The sequence below is a fragment of the Anser brachyrhynchus genome (assembly GCF_964034855.1).
Source record: "Anser brachyrhynchus genome assembly, chromosome: 3".
NCBI classification, from domain to species: Eukaryota; Metazoa; Chordata; class Aves; order Anseriformes; family Anatidae; genus Anser; species Anser brachyrhynchus.
In genome coordinates, this window is record NC_137696.1 from 57,751,182 (window position 1) to 57,768,652 (window position 17,471).

Consider the following 17,471-nt stretch of genomic DNA (forward strand, 5'->3'; position numbering starts at 1 on the left):
AACAGAAAATGCATGCTACGTTATCCACCAGATAATAGTAATATTGACCATGATAACAAAATGAAAACGCTGACTTATTTCTAATAAACACATTGCTTAGTAAATGTTTTAATACTCAGTTGCTAATAACTACAAATATAATTAGACTATCTTAAATTGCAGTAGAATAAATACTTGTAATTTACATAAATGTATTACTTAATAATAAGACTGTTCTCTGACGTAGTACTTTCTGCGACAGGATCTCAAAGTGCTTGGCAAGGGGTGCTGGCCTATTGCTTCTGTCCTTACAGATGGAGAAACTGCAGCAACATGAAGAGACCTGCAGAAAACCACATCAAGGTGCAAGGTGATTGCTGCCTCCTCCGAGTGCTGCCCTGGTGCTGAGCTGTGCATCCGTGCTGCATCTAGTAGACATGATACTCCCTTGCTTTTTCTGGGCTCCTTGTTCAGCCATATTCCCTGATGTGAAACTGTTACAGAGCACAAATCTTCCCACAATACAACAAAATCACAGGTTTAAAAACTGATACCCAACCTTGGGGGGGAATGGGAAGAAATCCCAGGATGTAAGACGTAAGGATGTAGGGAGCTGGGCAGAGACAGTGGGGTCGTGTCTTGCACCTGGGATGTGGCTGTGCTGCTCCCCAGGGAGAGCTGCCACATGGCATGTGTGGCTTGCGGGATGTCCCTGCCGGTGAAACCTGCTTGTCACAGGCAGTAGGAGGTGAGGAATACGTGGTCAGAAGCAGTCAAAATACCAAAATCCCAGTTCTACCAATTACCTCTGGATATGTTTGGTTTTTGTCTCTCCTGGAAGCGTAAGGCAGTTTTCCAGCTAGGACTGTTGGTTTTCACACTTCTGAATGGAAAACAACTGCAATTTTTTATATATGTGAGCTCTGAAAATGATGCAAAAGGCCCAACATGTTCAATTGAAAGAAGACTTTACATTTTCACCCTAAATTATATCTATTAAAAACCAACCAACCAAACAAAAAAACAATGTTGTAAAATGTGGAAGAATCCACAATTAGGCGGTAAGTGAAGACTGTTCCTCTGACAAGCCCTGTGGGATGGGTGAGAACAGTTGGTGCTGATGGTTTAGATGTGTACAATGGAAAGGGAATTCCAAATGGGGAATGGGACCAGACTGCAAAAAGGTGAAGGGATGCTGGTGTGGAAAACCACCCGAAATACAGAAGTCTCTGCATGGATGTGATGTAGTGGAGTAGGATATGACAGGACTATCTGTGGGAAAGATGTGTGCATGCATGAATAGAACCTAAGTTTTTTTTTTTTTTTCCATTCACAAGTACATAATTATGTTTTAGAAATTTGTCCAAGGCTGGTAATATATTCAATATTTTAAGTAGCAACAGCAATATTTTACCATATTGTTTCTATCCTCAGCTTTGCAGTTAGCAGCTGGAGTTCAGTATTTTATTTATGGTTATTTTTAAAGTCTTACACATAACAGAGTAACACTTCTGCTTTTCAAAGAGCTACAAAACAAGCTGTCAAATTGTAAATGAAGGAAATTGTATTCTGGCAGTAAGTTAAGTAGTTTGGCTATTGTGGGATTTCTTATTTAACTGCTTTTAAGTGTTCTTTCCTCTGCTCAGAATTCTAGATAGTCCAAAATAAGTGACGTACAAAATCCCTGAAATTTTCAAATGTAATTTCTTTAACATATTATATTGTATGTGTACATGTATGTTGTATCCTCTTACTAAATACTAGCAGGAAACTAAAATGGATACTTACTGCAGATGTCATATTCTAGTGGACATGGTAGTGTGAAAAGCTATTGTGAAACAGCTAATAATGTAAGAAATAGTCAAAGAAGATGAATACCACTACATAAGACAAAGTAGGAGTTGGCTGTGAAGGAAAAGCCTCAGAGCTCTTTTTGCCTGATACATATGGAAATTTTCAACCTCTAGTAGATGAGCTAACAGATACAAAGTCAGCGTGATGCTATTAATTAGGAAGTAAGAAGCAGCCATCACTGACAAAAGGCAAAAATTCAGAACAACTGCTAGGCAAATACTGGCTGGATAAGTGAAGAACATCCAAAAGAACAAGGAGAAAAATAGCTGCCGGTGCTCTTGTTATCATGCAGAGAGACTTGCGGGCTGCACATCACAGCCTTGTGTCGGTACTCCTGAGGATGCTCCATCGGTGCTTCAAAAGGCTGCTGGATTAATACTAACAGTTGGTTGCGATGACAGAACCTCAGGACCAACATCTCTTACATGCTGTAGCTAGAGAATTGGTGGAAGAGCTGGCCAAGCCGCTTTGCATCATTTATCAGCAGTCCTGGCTGTCAGGGAAGGTCCCAGTCGACTGGCGGCTAGCAAACGTGACGCCCATCTACAAGAAGGGCTGGAGGGTAGACCCAGGAAACTATAGGCCTGTTAGTTTGACCTCAGTGCCAGGGAAGTTCATGGAGCAGATTATCTTGAGTGTCATCACGTGGCACTTGCAGGGCAAGCAGGCGATCAGGCCCAGTCAGCATGGGTTTATGAAGGGCAGGTCCTGCTTGACGAACCTGATCTCCTTCTATGACAAAGTGACGCGCTTAGTGGATGAGGGAAAGGCTGTGGATGTGGTCTACCTTGACTTCAGTAAGGCTTTTGATACTGTTTCCCACAACATTCTCCTCAAGAAACTGGCTGCTCATGGCTTGGACTGGTGTATGTTTCATTGGGTTAAAAACTGGCTGAGTAGCCTGGCCCAAAGAGTTGTGGTGAATAGAGTTAAATCCAGTTAGAGTCCGGTCACTAGTGGAGTCCCCCAGGGCTCAGTACTGGGCCCAGTTCTCTCTAATATCTTTATTCACGATCTGGATGAGGGGATCGAGTGCACCCTCAGTAAGTTTGCAGAAGACACCAAGTTAGGTACGTGTGTCGATCTGCTCGAGGGCAGGGAGACTCTGCAGGAGGATCTGGATAGGCTGGACCGATGGGCTGAGGTCAACTGTATGAAGTTCAACAAGGCCAAGTGCGGGGTCCTGCACCTGGGGCGCAACAACCCCAAGCAGAGCTACAGGCTGGGAGATGAGTGGCTGGAAAGCTGCCTGGCAGAGAAGGACCTGGGAGTACTGGTTGATAGTCGGCTGAATATGAGCCAGCAGTGTGCTCAGGTGGCCAAGAAGGCCAACAGCATCCTGGCTTGTATAAGAAACAGTGTGGTCAGCAGGACTAGGGAAGTGATTTTCCCTCCGTACTTGGCTCTGGTGAGGCTGCACCTCGAGTACTGTGTTCAGTTTTGGGCCCCTCACTACAAGAAGCCCATCGAGGCCCTGGAGCGAGTCCAGAGAAGGGCAATGAAGCTGGTGAGGGGTCTGGAGAACAAGTCTTCTGTGATTTTTATGCTGCCATTTGGCTGCCAGATGAGTGTCTTCTGCAAAGAAACGCGTCCAGCACCGTCAGCCAGCAGAGGCTGGCCACTTTGCTCGTGTACCTCTGGGAAGATCCAAATCCTGAGGAGTTGAAGGCATTCAACTCCAAACCTGCAAGGCTGCCAGGGTTCCGGCATTTGTCATGTTATGACCTGGTAAGTTTAACGTGAAGAAAACATCAAACTTTGCTATGTATCAGTGTAGACAGAGCTCAGTTATGGAGTCTCATTTCTTGTGCCGAGAAAATTTGGACATTAATAAAAACAGTCAACTTACTAACGGAGTAAAAGTTTTCTTTCAGTAGCCCACACTCCTTAGACTCTGCTAGAAATGGTCTGAAGCACTAAGGTCTACTTATAGCTTTGGTATAAAATTTGTAAACATAATTATTGATTTAAATTGACTTTACATTTATTGTTAGTAATTTAAATAAACAAGAAGGTAAAGAAACTTGATTCTAGCAACAACTACAACAAAACAACACCAAAAAGATATTGAACTGAAATAAGGTGATATATTTCTGGGGCCAAGAAATGCAAAATTACCTTTAACCAACTGTCAATCAGCCAATCTGATAAAGGTCAGCTATTGAAAACCCAGTCAGTCACTACACAAACCAAGTGACCTGGGCAATCATGAATTCATTTGCTGTTTTGGAAGGAAAAAATGTTATTTTTATAGATGCATCTTTTGCCCATCTTTTTTGAAAATCTTCAATGAAATTTTATGGTGGAAATATTAATATCAACTTTCCTAGCAGTACTTCTTGTTCATCAGGGGTTCTTTGGGTATCCTGACAGCCAAGAACTTGGTTTTAAATAAAATGGTATCTTTTAGTTTTTGTAAGATGTTGTTTGCTTTTACTTTAGCCAGACAACTCTTCCCACCAGTTAAACTGGCTGAATGCAGCTGACAGAGAAGAAAAAAGAGGAATATGGAGACTACTCATAAAAAAGACAACAATTTCATGTAGACATTTACCTTTCAGATTGGAGAATGAATCTTTAACTGCTTTTTTGTGTACCTAAATTTGAAAAGATCTTAAACTCTCTGTAGTGAGATGGCCTAGAAAACGTGTATGTGGCCTGCCATAGCAAAGCAACCTGATATTCTCTAGCATCCAGTGCTGACATATGGACGTGGCCAATGCTGGGGGCTGCAGAAGGAGGACAGCTGTAGAATAACTTCCAGCTAACAAATGTAACTGCATGTGATACCATCAGCTGGACGCATGCTTAACTTCAGGAGTTAGCCTAAATGTTTACTTTGCTATGCTGTTGTAAATCTCTCCACGCCATCTCTGCACGGAGAGAGTGTTTTGGATTTCCATGAGTGTTGCAGCACTCCTCATCTCAGGGAGCAAATAATATCTCAAGATGTGCATAGCTCTTCTTTTTCATAAGAGATAAGAAACCCACAAGTCCTGGTAAAATTATCACAGAAACTATACGTTCTTTCTTAATAGGTGAATTATATATTTTTTCTTTTAATATTAATTTTTCTTTTGAAGTATCAGAGATGTACGTTTCTTAACTGAAAGAGTGAAGCTGCTTCCCCTGCTAAACCTCTGGTGTCTTTTGCTGCGTCTTTCATCCTCTTGCATTCCACAGGTCTGGCATCTATTATCTGTTCTAACTTCTTTTTTAAGAATGATGGCTTTTGCATCCTTGGTCATGAAAGCAGAACCCACTGGCTTGATTTTACAAAGATCTGAAAGGACTAAAGACTTCTCTGTCTTTAACAAAAGATAATATGATCGTTTAACTGAACTGGAAATTTTATGTGTGGATTCACAGAATAAATTAAATTACTGCAGTGCAAAAGCACTGCACAAAAAAAAAATAAAAATAAAAAATCAGTAATAATGCTGAATATATCTGCCTGCGTGATTTCTGTAAATAAATATGATTAAAGAATTAGCAGATGTTTTCAGTAATTGCTCAGATGGTGTCAGTTGTAGCAGGTTGAAGATACAAATTTATTGCTATTTGTTAAATCCTGATTTTTTGCTTGGTTTGTTGTTGCTTCATATGGCAACTTGTGTTGCCGTATGAAGCTGGAGACAGAAATATTTTTGGTTTATATGCCTGTTTGTGAGCAGAATCCTTCATGATGTCAGCACTGCTGTAAGAGAGGTGTTAATACCTATAGGCTGCAGAGCAAGCGAGATAGTATTTTCCCTAGTTTATACAGTGACACTGTGCTGCTACTCATACATATGTGAGTATATATGCATATAACAGCATGTTGTACATATTTGTGTGATGCTGAGTTCACGGTGTATGGGAAGCTATGGTTTTACCTACGGAGATGCCCTCCTCTCTAAATTGGTTTGACAGGAGTGAGGCTGGGAGTGTTCTGGGGCCCGAAGCCCTAAGTTTTAGCCGATCCCATTAATTTCTTCCTTCTTACCTTCCTGGAGCACACACAGGACTTTTGTTCAGCAGCTTTCTCTACCCCAGTTCTGCAGTGTCCTTGAGGCCTTTGCAGTTTTGCTCCACCTTTCTTCCTTTCTTTCCCATCTTTTCCTTTAACGCCACCAAAGGGATGTGGGGAGAGAAGCTGAGTGTTGGCAACCTCAGGTCCTGCAAGGACACTCCACAGCCTGCCGTGAAGGGAGGCCTTTGGTTGCACTGATCCCTCTCTAAGAATCTGGCTCCTGGGACTAATGCATCTTCTCAATTGCAGTCCTACCTCTCTCAGCAATCTGCGAGGCTCAGGAGTGTGTGACCTCCCCAGAAAATCCTGCAGTGACTTAGGACAAGTAACTACAGTGCAGAAGCTCCTAAGGATACTTTTTTTTTTTTTAGCCTTATGAATTTCTTCTGAGTGTGCCTGTGCCTGTAATAGTGACAGTGGCTAATGGAGAAAGGGAAGAGAAATGAGCAATTTTGGCCCAGCTTTAGACAGTATTACTGGCTGCTTCACGGCTTTGGTTCATGGCTTCATGGGTTGTCTACAAGCCATGAACTTCACTCTGTTTTTCTGTTTCATTATCTTTATCTTTTGCGTATACACCCTGAGCACAGTTTTAAAGTGTGTTTTCCATAGCTGCCCTATACTTCAGTATAGTTAGGTATGTCAGTCTTAAGTCACAGTGCAGTTGTTAGAGAGGAGGAAGAACAATGTAAAAAAGGCTAGAAATAAGAAACACAAAATATCTATCACTGTGCTGCGTTTATCTTTGTCCTGCCTACTTGGAGAGGCCATACGTGAAAACATTGAGCAGGGAGATTTGTTATCAGCTGCCTGTATAGTGTAGTCACATCTGAAAATGGTGCAGAAAAAAAAACAGTTTGGGAAAAATTAAATACTTTAACAAATATAACTGTGTCAGCTGTGACTTGGGGTAAGTGATGAAAACACACTTTGAGACAAAGTTCATGACAGTGAGGAAACTGACAAGTCCTGATGGTACGTCTCCCAAGAAATTGAGAGTTTTTAAAGCAGCTTTAGGAGTAATTAGACAGCTTTGAGAAATCTGAGGGGCTAAAAATGTTTGAGGAAAAGAAGGCAATAGTTTTAATCCATTTTCATTCTATGGAATTGCATAAATTGGATGAAATATATGAAATACTTGAAAATACTTGGAGCTGCCAAAATATCCAGCTTTAAAAAAATTGGTCTGTGCTTTCTTCCTTTTTTTTCATTGTGTCTATAGCTACTACATATGATCAAGACAAGTATTTTTTCTCTGTCTTTCTGTATATCTAATGCAAAAAAGCCTTAATTTGTGCACATCTAAGTGGTTTTTGTTAACTTCTATAGGGTTATGTATTGTGACACTAGCCAAAGCAGAGGCCACCACTGATAGCTGTCTTTAGAGAAACCTTTTTTCATCTTTGTTCTGCATCACCTGATGTGCACTCATATCTCAATTCTGCCTGTTATAGAACTAAATCTAGATGATGCTTTCTTAACTCACTGTGACAGCGAGAAATTGTTGAAAGATCTTGAGACTGTGAGGAACTTGAGTCCACACTGTTACCTGCACCTCAGAGCACCTGCTAGATCCACGTTATCTGGTTTGGGATGCTTTAGGATGAAAGAAGTATGCTGTTTGTGGAAAGATCTAGCAGAGGAAGAAATTCAGCTACAGATTTGTAACAGTAATCTTGTCATGGTGAGTGAATCTAAACAATTTTCAGAAAACAGTTACAAAGCTGTGGAAGATACTCTTTAATTTTTCTTCCTCATACCCTCTGAACCTACTCTGCATTGAGCTGATATCAGATAATGTTATTACGAGATAGTATAGCTCTTGCTCTTTATCCTCTTCACAGATCAAAATCTACAGAAAATTTTTCATTTCATTTCATTTCATTATTTCATGTAAGGAATTAAAAGTGTGACTTTAAAAAACTTTGTTAAAGGAAAATTTACTAGGTCTTTTGGGCCAGTAGCAATGTCTTGATAACAAAAATGCTTATCAGTGTGTTAGTGCAATAGAGATGCTTCTGTCAATTTTCTGAAAACTAGTAATTGTAGTTTTTATCCCACATTAAAACATTTCCCCTCCACAGTATAGATTTTTTTTGAAAAAAATAAAAAATTTAGTGCATCCCTTGTCATGAATTCATTTGATTTTTGTCACAAGTAAGTGTCTGTTGCTCAAGAGGAGCAAAATTAAGCTAGCAGACAGCACAGAAGGAAGAAGCAAATTTGATTTTAAAAGCCCACATCAAGTCTGGGAATCACGTGTGTACTGAGCAATACAGGTGTTGTGATCTGCTTCTTAGCAAGTGTCTTTTAAAATCAGGCCGTGCTCCTTCAGACTGCTTAAATAAGACTCGTACTGCTTTCCTCCTTTGCAGGCCTCCTCCTCCTTAGAAGCGAACCTAAGCTGCTCCCGGAAGCAGGAGGCCGACATGGAAGCACCATGTGACGGAGGGGAAGGGCTCTGCTGGCACAAGTCACCCCTGCCAGGGGATCTTGGCAGAACCCTCCCCCCCAATTTCTTCATGTCAGGATGGCAGGGAACAGCAGTAAAATATGTCTTCCAGGGGCATAGTAACTCTCTTAAGCTGTTTCAGTTCGCCTCAGCCAGCTGCTGTATGTTCACTGTCAGTATATGGTTAGCTCTCAGTAATATTTTTGTTTAACTCAAATAACACTTAAAAAAAACCCCAAACAACCCTTGTACGAAACTGTGTCTACACATGCAGATTTATAGCGCTGGAAATAAAAATTATCATCTAGACTTCATTAAGATTTTCCTGGCAAATAATTAATGCTGACAGCATGTTTTGATCAAGCATCTCACATAACAGCAATGGTAAGAGAGTTAAAAGCAGCCTGTGTTATAGAAACAGGTCTTTGTAGTCTCTTAAAGTTTCTGCTAGTTTTTCCAGCCCTCAGCAAATGGTGGTGCTAGCACCTTATTTTTCATTCCCTGTGTTTCCTCATTTCATGGTCATATCAGCCTCTTGGTGACTGCCAATGAGCAGATCTCATCATAGCTGAAAATTCAGGAACATGTGCAAAGAAGCCACCCAAATGGGCAAGAAATTTGAATATTCTCTCTCCTGTTTTTTTGCTTTAAAATGAGAAGACTGCTGGTATGAATCTGTCAAAGTAGGTAATCTGTTTTTTTTTGCTGTTGTTTCTGTTTTGTTGTTTCTGATTCATATCTGTTGTGACTTAATTGCATGTCTATATTTATATGTACAGTGGGTTGATGTACGTTTCTCTGTGCTGCACCTATTATGCATTTGTGTTCTAGACTATGAGCACAGGACTCTGTCTGAGCCTGATTTTGCCAAAATTGGCTTCTGGAGCAGTAATCAGTAGGATGTAGAGTGCCCTTCTCCCAAAGCAGCAATGACAGCTTCTGTACTGTACTCCAAGCAAAATATATTGTATTCATCTCCCTGTGAAGTTCCATGTTGCAGAAATACCCATTGGCATCATAGCAGTCTTACAGACTGTGCACTGGGTTGGGAAAGTACATAGGAGACAACCTTCCCTTTGGTAATACATAATAACTGTTGCATAGATTTGAAGTGTGTTTATTGAGTATATCAGTGTCAGTTCAAGAAAATAACTATTAGCTACAGGTTTTAGGTTTGAAGAAATTTCCAGAAATTGCGGATGACTTAGACCATTTAATGTAGCGGCAAGCGTACAACCGCTGTTAATTTCGCCCATTGAAAATCACAAGCTGGAAAAGCCGTTACGAGTTGTTTTGTGAGGTTAGTGTTTTATCATCAGCTTGAAATTGTGCTTCTGGCTGTTAGTCACCAGGCTGCCAAAATTCAAGTGGCTTGAAGTGTGGGAGCTACTGGATCTGCAGGGTAATAACGGGAAGGAGGTTATTTTACGGCTGATCTCCCTGCATATGTAGTGTGTTTCCCTGTGATAAAGTGGTTATATCAGCCCCACCTATGATTAAAGTTGCCTGACACTTCCCACTATGGTCTTTGTTTTCAGATGCTTATATTGTAGTCGAACTATAACTGTCTGAGTTGAAATCTGACTTCTCCTTATGCTGGTCTGCATGACCGACACAGGTCTTTTAGCAAAATTATATCCCAAATACTTCATTTTAAAAATGAATTGGAAGTAGTCCGCCCCCAACTACATATATATATTTTGAAATGCAAATAGTTTTGCAGGGATAATCTCTTCTTTGTGGGACTCCAAATGTAGCTGTGGGACCGTTGATCTGCAGGTCATAGTTTCATGATTGCACAAGTGGAGTGAGAGCTAGTGTAGGCTTTGTGTTAGTATAGAAAACGTGGACCCTAACGGAGTTTTGCACATATACTGTGTGTGCTGGCGAAGGTATTTTCAAGTTCTGCTTGGCCCTAACTAAAGGAAAGCTTTCTTGCATGACTCTGTCTGTGCTTTGAGTGGAGGCTTGACACCTGGAAAAGAAATGGCCATTGGCTAAATGGTGACCTATCTCTGTGAAATCAACCCAAATCTGGCAAAATGGTAAGCTGTTTAAATAAAACATCGTTTAAAAATGCTCATATTTGCTGGATGTTTTCAGCTTTATTCCCTAACGTTTATCTCTGCGTGCCCAGGCTGGGACGGTGCCGGGCTGAGCAGACCTCTGCTGTAACTGAAGATCCTGGAGCGCTGCTGGCTTCACTGGCTCATCGGTATGGGGTTCCTTCTCTGCATTATCTATGCATTATTTAGGAGGAAGCTGCCTAAAGTTGAAAAGAATAATGGAGGAGAGCCTGACCTTGGGCCAGGGATCAAGGCAATAGACTGAGACATTGGATCTATTTGTAGAAGACGATGAAATACAGGGACTGGAGGCGTATGTGGGAGTGGAAACTAGACATCGGGTTTACTTTTCTGGGTAAGAAGTCAGGATGGGCTGGACAAAGAGGTTAGGATGACGAAAGGAGTTAAGGGGTAGATAGCCCGAGGAAAAGTGAGGATTTATATTTTAAGGCTTGTACAGAATAAATAGGTCTGGCAGGGGAAAAGGATGGGCTGTGCAGCCTAAACAGGAGCTTCCTGCAGGAGGAACTGGAAAGGTGGAAAAGATGTTTCCCTCTAGTGCCTATAAGGAGGTCAGAAAGCTGGGGAGTAAAGACCAAAACTGGGTAAGAAAGACAAAATTGGAAGAATTACCTGTGAGGAAGTACCAGCATGAGAGAGGCTGTAAAATAGTGAGTGGCATCCCTCCCTACGGCAGGGGGGATGGAACTAGGTGATGTTTAAGGTCGTGAGCCATTCTGTGATTCTATGAAGAGAAGTGACAGCAGAGGTTTTTGTGATGGACCTTAGTTCTTCACAGTAAGTGAGACTGTCAGAAGGCAGCACATAATTGAATTTTTGAGAAAGGAAGAATGTTTGTTTTTCAAACCAAGAAACTTGCACACAACGTCTACTTTAAATACTTTAGGAGTTTTGCAGTATCAATAACTCAGTGACTAGATTCCAGAGATAAAACATCTTGTGCAGCTTTAATTTTGGACTTGTCTACAGCCTGAAAATATTTCTCATTGCCTAACACATACGTAAAACAGGGGAATTGAATAGTCTCAAAAGCTCAAGCTTCTTTCAACATTATTGTAAGGTCAAAAGCAAACTATTTTGATAAATATTTCATGCTGGGTGATAATTTCACTAGGGAATTACCGAGTACAACACCTGTATTATCTATATTTATAACAGGCAGAGGGGGGTGAAAGTGACAAAAAGCCTCTTGTTCTGACCTGAACAGTATGCCAGACATTAGAACAAATTCTGAAAGTAATAATTTAAAAAACCGAGCTAATCAGTTGGAACCAAGAGAAAAAAAGAAATTCATGTTAAGACATGCAGTGAAGTGGCAATGCAGATGTACAAATGGAAACAATAAGGACAACTGTTTTAAGCTTTGGCATGCCTTTACCTTAGAGTGCCTGACTTTGTGACCCTAAAAATGTTCTTTTAATTCTTCTCTTGGTGGAAAGGGTTTGGTTTTCTCCACAAGAGAGTCTAGCAATGATATAGTAAGCATGCAGAGTCGGGGACAGTGGGCGAGCACCTAAGCATGAATTGGGCAGTCGCTAGACTGTCACTGTACACACTACTTAAATAAGTTTAAGAGCTGTGTTATAGATACTGGGTGAGTTTGAATTATTATCATGATGTCTGATTTTTTTTTTTTTATTTTTTCTTCTTACAGTATTGGCAGGTGTATATATAGTTTTATTTTACTTTATTTTTTTTACTTCTTGAATCTGCTTGGAAGAATGAATCACTTAGTGTATCTAACTTTTTGCAAATGTTTACCTAGACTTCTATTCCTATTTTTTGTTATGGGGTGTTTTGCATCTGTTTCTATTAGAACATTTTGCCTGCTTAATCAGCAGATGAGCTCCCTGGTAGAGCAAAATTCTCACGTATTATAATATTCTTTACCTCAGACTGGCAGCTTGCACCCTAAGGAGAAGGTTTATGCTTATAAATTAGAGCAGTCTAACTTAGGCGCTTGTTAGAAATGGTATCTTTTTGTCTGCTCAATGGATTGAGTTTACTCTGTAGTTTAAGACCTACCTCTTTTCATTAATTATATCGGAAGCTGAAATGAGACAGGAATATCAAGAATAAAGTAGCATCACCAAATTAAAGAGCAGCAGTGTGCTATTTTCCTGTAGTCATCTGTTAGTGTCTAGTGAGAAAAAGACTTTTTCACACTTACTGTCTCTGAGTTGTCATGAGAAGGCCTTAACGATGAACCTTGCTTTCATTAGATGCAGCAGCCCATGCTTATATCCTTCTGCCTGTGAAATCAGAGCAAATTCTGCCACAAACAATTGGAAGGTGTGTGATTTTATAATTTATGAAGAAACAGAATGGTTATGATTTTGGAGATTATGCTAAAGCTTGAGTTCCCATTAGGTCATAGTAATTGTAATGGTAAGCAGTAAGAAGCCAAAAATATGTTTTAATTGGAACCAAAATGCAGTTAGGCCTATTCCTAAGAACAAATTCTGTTTGCATTGTGCTGAGAGCCCCTTGATACTGTTAGCAATTTGGAAATTTTGAATTCAGAATAAGAGCATCAATTATGTGATTTTCCCACTTTGTATGCCTTAAACAGACTGAATCAGCAAAAACTGAATAGGCAAGATTTGATTTTTTCAAACCAAGTAACATTCAAATAAAACCATATGACTGGGAACAATAGCTCTTGTGTCCTATTCCTGTTATTTGCAGGTCCATATATTGGTCCTTTGGCTAGCTACCAGAACTCATAAAATGCTTTTAGGCAGCTGTGTCCCATTAAAGCCACATGTTACATCAATGGGAAACCATAGGAGTGCAGAGCTGACAGGGATTTTAGATCACTTATCTGCATAGACTGAGGAAGGATCAAACATGCCACCCTGGAAGATATTAAAAGCCCTCTGGGGAGGAGATTCCAGATCTCTTTAGATAGACTATTTTGGCATTTTCTTCCTCTGACCATTAGAAAGCTTTTTGTAATGTGTAACTCGTCTCACAAATTTTGCTTCTCATGGTGGCCGTGGTAAACTATCGATTACTGCCCTCCTTACAGCACTGTTACCTGTTGTAAGATCATTATCATGTTTGTCCCCAGCCTCCACTTCTTCAGAGAAAAGAAACCCAATCAGTACAGCCTTCTTTATCTTTTCATCACCTCTTCTGTTTAAATCCTCTAATACTATTACAGTCCTTTGGATTCTGATTTGTTTGCATTTTTCTTGAAATTAGGTGAAATTAATTCTCTGTGCAAGAATCCATCTGTGCCAAATGCAGCAAATTAATGGCTCCTACGAATACATGGGATGCTTTTACTGCCTAGCCAAATATTCTCTGTATTGTGTTTGTGCATTTGATTCGATTGTATCTATAACTTATACCTTCATGGCCTGGTTTCTTTTAATCTAAAATGAATATAGAATGTAGAAACGAATATCTTCCCCTTGACAATGTTCTAAATAAAAGGCACTGCAGAACAAACAAGTCTGACTATTAAAAATCATCTTTTGTTAACAGTTCTTTTGTAAAAACACAGAATTAAGCACCTGGGAGGAAATTTGTTAGCAGTGTCTCTTAAGAGTCACAGATTTGTCAGTTTTGTTCATGCTCTGAGGTAAAATGGGGAATGGTTAAGTAGGCTAGGACTCTGAAAATAGATGATTTGGGGAGTATTTGATAGAAATCTGCAAAGTTGTGAGTTGTGTTTCTGTTCATCATGCCTTTCAGTACACTGAAGCTAGTAGAAGCCAGGTTCAAAACAAACAGAAGGAGATGTTTTTCATGCAGTAGATTTTGGAAATTCATGTCAAAGGATATTATTGATAATTCACGTGTGATAGTTTACATAAGTGTGGATAAATACACGGAAAAGAGTTCACTCAATGTTAGTAAATGGATAAACCAGATCAATTTCAGGGAATACACTGAGAGAAGAGCTGGAGGGTAGTAATGTATTCAGGAGTGTCATACCTGCTTGTTCCCTGAGCATCTGCTTCTGACCAGTGCTGGAGATCAGGCACTAAAAGAAATGGATGAACTCTCTGAACCAATGGACTAATTCTAATGCTGTCCTGCTACCAAAAACCAAAGCAGTTTCCCAACAGCATTACATTTTTGCCAAAAGTTTGAAAGATGAAAAGGCTTTTTTTTTTTTTTCCTACAGATGTAGGCCCTAATGTGTTCACCCAAATTTTGTCTGCAAAATTCAGATGGAATAGCAAAGAGAGGCTAGCTAGGTAAAGTAGATTAAGCATGAATTAGAAAATTCAGAAAGATTCAAATTTGAAAAGAAAATTTAAATGAATGTTTTCCTCTTTGCTGGTTAATGCATTTTATAATTTGGCATAGTGGCTGTATCTTTGTGTATAAATCAGTTGCTGAAAAGTGGAACAATATCAAGATAAACTCCCTAAATGAAGGCTGGGAATTGAAACTAGTTTCTAAAAAAATAAAGGAATAATAATAATTAAAAAACCCCAACCCTTTACATAGCAAATCATGTCTGAATAGTGCACCAATGGAACACATCAAATTTGCATTGAGGTCAATGGCTTGCAACATTACCAAAAAGAGACATCTGTGTTTCAGACTCTGGAAAACAGATAGCACTTTAAAGCACTCGTTAAGCTTGTTCATGGGTATGGGGGAGTTGCCTACAAAGAGTCTTAAAAAAAATGCAGAGAAAGTAATTATTGTGTCAGTGAAAACACAGAGGGTAGTAAATCGTTCAAAGGAGCAACTTTTTCTCTGTCTGGCATAAAGGACTAACAGATTGGGCCTGTCATACAGCACATGGTAGAATATTCAGACAGAATTTGTGGAAAAGGGTGTATTTTTAATTTCAGGACAGAAGACAGAACCTGGGATGGCTATTCTCAGCAATCAGATAAGAGGAAGATTGTTCCTGGTTATATGGAAGCTGTGGGAGCTTTCAAATTTAGAATGCAAGGTCCTAGAAGCAGCAAAGCTGCTCTCCAGAGCTGCAGAGTGAATTATGTTCTAATCCTTTCTATAACAGGATTCAAACTATTTAAATTTACAATAAAAATAGGTTCCTAGGCCACCATTTGGTTAAGGAGTAATGTAGTTGTGTTTTGAACAAAACAAGAAGTTAAGACATGAAAATCTATTTCAAATTGCTTTTGGTATCTCTGGGCATATTTTCCAGAGGTTTGATTGTTTTCAAGTGTCTGGCATGCTCAAGATTTGGAAATCCCAGGACATTAGCTGATGAGCGCTTTGGAAGACTTCTTTAGAGTTGGGAATATTGCATTAATTCATAAAGATTACTCCTACCTTTTCTTTATAATTTCAATCCACCCTTTATATGTATGATTCTTTCTACCATATTAAATGTATATTCTTCTTCCTTGGCAACTTTTAAATTCATGCAGACCATTGAAGTGGTCTTAAAAATCACTTAGCCAAAGTAGATTTTATGACTTTTTATGTCTTTCCTGACAGATCACCCCTGCCAACAGTTTTTTTAATTCTACTAGAGAATTTTCCTTGTCAATATCCTTATGGCAGAAATGTCCCCCTCAAATCCATATATCTCGATGTCCCAAAGCTCTTAAGAGAGTACTGTCCCATTGCAAGATAGAACAACATTTCTTCAGTCTCTTGCTACAGGTTTCAAAAGATCACATCCTTCCCCTCACAAGCTCACAGTTCAGAAGAAGTGACGCTTGAGCTGAGGAGAAGGCAGTGAACACATGCAGTGACAGCTTCTCTTTACTATCAGCTTCTCAATCTAGCTCTTCTTAGGTTATCTAATTTCTTATAGGTGTCATAGCAGCATGGACTTTCAGCAGACATCATTCAGATGATCCAGAAGCAGTACTCAGCAAGGCATTCTCATTACACCTGAGTGGCTGGTTCCTCCCTCCTCCTGTGCCTCTCAGTGCACAGCAAGTGCCTGATGCACCTGCTGTCCCCTCCAGAGGCAGCACAGGATGCTGTCTTGGTTTTATTGCCTCCTTCACCCTTATTTTCTCCTGGAAATATTCACAGAGCTTGTGGTGAGCAGGTGGCAATCATAGGCAAGCTGGGTTGATTCATCTCTAAACCGAAGTCTGGTTGTGACTGCAGAATTCAAGACATTTTGCCTGTAAAATGTTGGTACATCAGGAGGTTAGTGCATGGTTTGTGGATCCAAAGAGGAACAGCACTACACAGTGGGAAAACTGCAACATCTGATTGAGTTATGTTGATTTGCCCAGGGTTTAAAGAAAAAGAATTATTTTATGAGAACAGAAGGACACTAATGAAATAATTAAACAACTATGCTATTTTCTCCATCTCATGGATGTTAAGTAAGCCATGTCTTAAAACTTACCCTATTAGAGATTGTGTTCTTTATCCTTTGCAAATGTTGAATGGCCATAACAGTGTAACTATAGATAACCACTTAATTTTGCAGTGTTGCTATTCCGGTCAGCTGGAATTTTTTTAAGTCATTATTTTCATATGTCTAGCACTGTTTGTACTGTCACATGCTAATATATTCACTCCTTTCACTAATTATATAATTTTACATATTTTTTTGAAAGAGTCATGGATTTCTGGCAAGCTTTTTCTTTTATAATTTAATACTGATTGATTCACACAAACTTACTGCTAGCCAGTAAATTTTTTTTTTAGTATTTGTTCCATTCCTTGTTGAACAATAAAGATAAACTTACAGGAAAATTACCAGAAACACTCTCTTGCTTTTCTTCTTTTTCTGGAAAGGAGTACTTTACTTCTTTTTATCCTTTCCTCCAGTATCTCCCTAGATATTAATAACTTTTTGAAAAGATTGGCAGCTCTTCTCTACAAGATAGTTCTCAGAATTTACTGTGGGGTTCATTGTCTGTACTCTTGTACAGATGTTATAAAATTTCCACTTAACTCCTACTTCCTTTCTAATTGTCCAGCCAGGGGACCAAGGAGTCTGCAGTCCTTGAAAATAAATGTTTCTGAAGTCTTGGGGAAGCTGAGATCCAGTGCTAGTTTTAGGATCAACGCAGCTCATTGCTGCAGCCTCAGCTCTTATGCTGGGTGCTGGATAGAGAGTCATTATCCCTTATTGTAACTAGCAGGCCAGAAACAGATGTATTGTCTTCATGTT

The 17,471-nt window shown here is 39.6% G+C and overlaps 1 protein-coding gene across 2 annotated transcripts in view; it reads left to right on the forward strand.

Moving 5' to 3' along the window:
• Window positions 1–8,830: 8,830 nt before the first annotated feature.
• The window catches only part of ESR1 (estrogen receptor 1), a 188,778-nt gene continuing 180,137 nt past the window's right edge, over window positions 8,831–17,471 (forward strand). Inside the window, exon 1 of one of the 2 annotated variants that reach the window (XM_080588001.1) lies at window positions 8,831–8,980. The gene's annotated coding sequence lies outside the window, so the exon portion shown is untranslated. Of the gene's footprint in view, window positions 8,981–10,434; window positions 10,513–17,471 lie in introns of those variants that run through there. The other variant, XM_080588002.1, reaches the window with a different exon arrangement.